The sequence below is a fragment of the Antrostomus carolinensis genome, unplaced genomic scaffold (genome assembly GCF_000700745.2).
Source record: "Antrostomus carolinensis isolate BGI_N321 unplaced genomic scaffold, ASM70074v2 scaffold26909, whole genome shotgun sequence".
Lineage (NCBI taxonomy): Eukaryota > Metazoa > Chordata > Aves > Caprimulgiformes > Caprimulgidae > Antrostomus > Antrostomus carolinensis.
Genome location: NW_010336820.1, coordinates 22024 through 27182, shown reverse-complemented (window position 1 = coordinate 27182; position 5159 = coordinate 22024).

Genomic DNA, 5159 nt, shown 5'->3' with positions numbered 1-5159 from the left:
TTATTTTCCATATCTTGCCTCTGCATAGCCCCAGTGGTGATGGTCCCCAGTAGTCCAGGGACTGAGGCAACATCAAGTGGGGAATTTGGGGGATTTTGCCTTCACCACTATGTGCTGAGCCAGCTCTACATCCTCAGGAGCGGCTGGGATGGGCCACCAGCTTGCGGGGCATGGCGGTGGTGGCCCTCCTGTGCCAGCGCTGGAGACCAGGACTGCGTTAGGAAAGAGGAGACAAAGCAACAGCCCTTGCCAAAAATCAGCATTTGCCTGGGTGTCCCACGTCCCTCTTTGTAACCCCCTTTGGGTTACCTCATGCAGCACCTTTCTCCTGCTTCTACCATTGGCAAAGGGCACAATGGGCCAGATCCCACCAAAAACACACCATGGCTGGATCTTGCCATAAACCCACATTTGCTTCATAACACAACCCACAGCTGTGGGAAGATTTTCCACTCAAAACAGGACCATGAGCAGGACTCTGGGTGATGTGGAGATGGAAACACATGGCCCCAAGGCTCTGTGCCACCCCTCAGAGGAGGCCAAGTTATTTAATTATTATTTATTTAATAATTATTTCCTTTGGAGGTCATTGCAGGGCTTATTTAAACCTCCTTTCTCAGCTGGGGGAGATAAGAAGAGGACTATTCTGGATACAGTCAAAATTAGCACTGTTATTTGTATTCTTGTGCCCCGAGAGCAAATTAGCTGGTACGTTAAAAAATTCCCAACAGTCATATCATGCCACTCCTTTCATTTAGGCTTTGTAGTCCCATGCCAGAGACAAGCTCAGCTCCATTTCTAGTTTGGCTGCTCTGAAAACCCACAAGAAATCCTGATCTGGTGAGCACAACTCCTTTTACGGCTGAAGAATGCCCTCAGGCACTCCCGTCCAGCTCCGTGGGCTCCCAAATGTCCCCCAAATCAGCCACAAATGGGGTAAGAAAAGGAAAAAAAAATAAATTAATAAAACAACAAAAAAAGCCCCAACAAAAAACCCCAGAGTCATCCAGTAAAATTGCTTTATTTCTGTAATTTCTTAAGTATAAAACAAATCAGGCCAATATTGTGTGAACAGAGTGGATCGTATGGATGTGACCACGAGGAGCCCTCCCATGTCTTCACGGCACACCTGGCTATTTACAGTCGGACAAAGGACACAATTTAAGAAGTGATAATTTAGTGGAAAAATATCTCTCATATAATAAAATAGGAAACCTTGTTTCTTTCAGTTCTACCCCTCAAATAACACCCTCCCACCCCCCCTGAAGTTATAATGATTTACCTTTTACTCCAAAGCAAAAACTTACTTAGAGATTTCTAGATTTGGCTGTTCAGGCATTTATATATTAAAAAAAAAAATCAGTATATTCCCAGATTGAAGCCACTGAGGGCACCCACCAGCAGCTCAGCCATCACCCTCCTCTTGGTCCCAAGCGCCTGGATGGACCTGGCTCAGACAACAGCTGGCAGTGCCCACATCCCCAGCGCACAGATTTAGGTTCATTTAAAGCCCTACTCACACCAAAAGCTGAATGGCACCAAGAGGACAGGTCCAGGGAGCACGATCTACCCTGTGTGTCCCCTTCCTCACCACAGCCCTGCAAACTCTAACCCAAACTGTGCCGTGCAAGCTCAGCACAGGGCAAAGCCCTTCTCCTTGTCCCACAAACCTGACCCCTGGGCCATCTCCCCGCTGGCGATGAGTCCTACCTGAAAATGCCACTGCAGAGATGGGGGGAAAAAAACCCCGGGTGGGAGTGAACAGCGACAACTGAATCTCTGGCATCATTTACACAAGGTGATGGCCATGCCAGGTATGGACCAAAAATCACAGTAAGTCTTTGCAGTCAGTATTAGGGACGCCGGTGTGTTTGAGTTTCAGAAGCAACATGATCCCAAGGTCACTGAACCTCATGAACATCTCCCACTGACTGGGACAGCGTTAGCCTGAGCCACACAGTTATTTCATGAGTGTGTGTGAGGCAGGACCATGACTTAGAAGCATCACCAATAACCTGATGTACAAAAGAGGGACTAAAAATTGCTGCTGAGTTGTCCTACTGCTCCTCTGGCTACTTCTACCACCATAAGCAAAGACTCTGATTCAATCCCAGATTTGATGTTAGGGGAATGAAGTCTCTCTGCTCCTACAGTAAAGCTTGTCCCTCCTCTTCCTCTTGGTGGAACCATCCAGCCTTGGCTGAGCAAAGCATCAGAAACACACACACAACATCTTCACAGTGCCAAAGTCTCACAGACACACATCAAAAACTTCACCCAGACCCTGAGCTGTACAGTGGTCACATGACAGAAATAAACCCCAGGATGATGCAGTGCTGCTTTGCTTTGAAGATCATCTCTCTTTTCCCTTTTCCAACGTGCCTCCCGACAGGATCATGCACTGCAGGGGGAAGAGCTCATCCAGCAACTGGCCACAATGACATGACAGCCCAAAAGAGCCCAAAAGACTTGTCACAGCTGCTGCTCAAAGCTGACCCCTCAGGTGCTCCAGGGATGCAGGACCCTCACCTCCTGCCTTGGCTGTAACCCAGCACGGTGCTTGGCCCCTGAGAAAGGAGTGTAAAGTGCTTGTGGACAGCCCCGCGCTGCCATCCCAGCGTGTCCTCCACCGTGCATCTCGCATCGCCGCTTCCCTACGTGGGGGAGGATCTGTCACAGCAGCCCACGGATGCTAAAGGTCTTGCTGGAAAGACCTATATTTATTTAAAAACTTTGAATATGCCAGGCAGCACCATCAAAATCAAACTAAAAAAGGAAATAATTCCTCAACTCTGTTGTCAAAAAGCTTTGCCCCTAAGCTGCCTTTTATAACGATCTCTTGGGCAAAACACCCACCCAGTGTCCATCTCCCTTGTATTGCACACAGTCAGATACCTCAAGAAGACACAAGACCTGATCCCAAAGCAATGGTCTCAGCTCTGGGATCTCCAAGTTTGCACAAGAACATGCTCCAGCCTGTGAAACTGCCCAGCGTGCTGCTGGTGACATTCATGCAATAAATAACTACTCCATGATTTCTCTTGACCCTTCACTGAAGCATAAAGGAAAAATAATTACATCTACGGATATTTTTCTACTTCATTAAAATATTTCAACTATCAGCCTCTGCCATCAAAAAGCATGGAGTGAAACCTGTATTCCAAGTAATTAAAGGACGGGGGGAAAGAAAGAGACATGGTCAATCAGTCAGAAGGGAAATGGGGATGTGTCGTAATGGTCCCTCCTAGCAAGGGGGATGCAGGGTCCAGGTAGCCTTGGTGCAGGTTCCTGCACTATTTTCTAGGTAGATCTAGAGGCTTCCAATAAAAATGCAAATGCAATTTGCTGCTGCTCGGAAGAACAAGCCTTTGGCTGAGACACAGCTCTGGTTTCTTGCCCATGATGGCTTGGATTTTGGGCAACTCCCAATTGCAACCCAAAGACTGCACTGACAGACTGACGTCGCCTGGGCTTGCAGCAGCATGGCATCTCCATCAACCATAAAATAACAGCAACTCGGCACCTTGACCAACAATAAAATAACAAACTTCTTGTTACCCCTTCAAACAGCCTTTCTGTTAGCAGGTTCAGAGGGATGCCTGGTCCAACCACCCCCAGCTCTCTGCTCTCAGGTGAGACTAAGCAAAATTTATCAGCAGGAATTTAATAGTGAGTTAAAATTTCATTATTTCACAGAGCTCTTTTTTAAAATTTATTTTTATTTTTATTTTCCTTTTAGGTCTCCTTAATTAGAGACTCCCATCCATTATTCATTACTCATTAGTGGGACCTCTACACAAGAAACTCTTCCACACACGTACAGATTTGGGTAATTAATAATCCTACACCAGTCCTTAAACCCAGGGAAACCAGTTTAATTTGGGTGGTGCAATACAGAATGGATGGACCAAGCATGGCCCTGCAGGCAAGATGGCCCAAGGCCACCACATCCCAGGGAGATGCTGTCAGGCAGCTGACAGCCCCGCTGGACCCTATGAACAGCGCTGGGATGCTCTGAATTTGGTCCAGCTTCTCCCAAACTGGTTTTCAGGCTCAGGTAAACACAGAAACAATTTCCTCTAAACTCACTGGATTAAATTCCCGCTGGTTCTTTCCCTGGACAGAGCTGGAGATGATCCATACTAAAACAGGGTGAAATCCACCCTTTTGGGGAAAGACAAATCCCACATCTCTGGTGTGAGTCTTACTGACGCCTTATTTTTGAAGACTTAAGCAGTACCTGGGTCATGCCCTGGTCCTCTGTGCCAGGGTGAGTCTCATCCATGGTGAAAATCTTTTAAAGAGGAATTGGTTGTCCCACAGGATCACCAATTAAATCAATTTGACATAACACATTTGAAAAACAAAACTTCTTCAAGACAAAGTATAATAATATTTAAAAAAAAAATCAGCAACAATCTTCTAACCACAGAGTATCTATAAAGATCTTTTTAAAGAGCTCCATATTAAAATTCCTTGAATACATTATATATTAAATACAGTAACAACATTTCATGCAAGGTTTTCTGTACAACTAAATCAGCTCAGTAGTATAACAATTCTGTACATTCCCATTGGTCTGGGGGCTCTGCTCATCTTCAATGCTGGTGATGGAGAAAAGAAAGGAAGGATGAGACATTTGGCACCTATTGTACAAAGGAAGAGTAGCTCTTGCCCAGGTGAAAGAGAAACAGAAAAGCACTGGAAGCTTTTAACAAGCAAAAGAATTCTTTTTAAGTAAAATAATAAAACCCAACAGCAGAGGAGCAAAGTGCTATCTAAAACCCTGGCTCTGGTGCTGTTTCTGGAATTTAAGAGGAAGGAAAGATCTAGGGTCTGGCTAACTAAATACCATCAGGATGGATCACAGGGGAAGGTGAGGAAAACAGAAGGGAGGATTTGAAAAGCTGAAGAAGAAATCACTGGCTATCAGCTCCTCAGCTGACACAGCTCAATGGCAAAAGATCAAATTTACTGGATCCCAAAATCCACTCCTGGTCCACAAGCTCCCACTGCAGCCCGTGTTGCTCCAGCTGCAGACAAATCCCAAGATCATAAAATAAAGTCGGTGCCTTATAAAAAGGGACGCCACGACCAACGCCGCTACAGAGAAGGACTAGGTTATGTACAAGCATACATTCATTCCCGTCTCAAAGGCA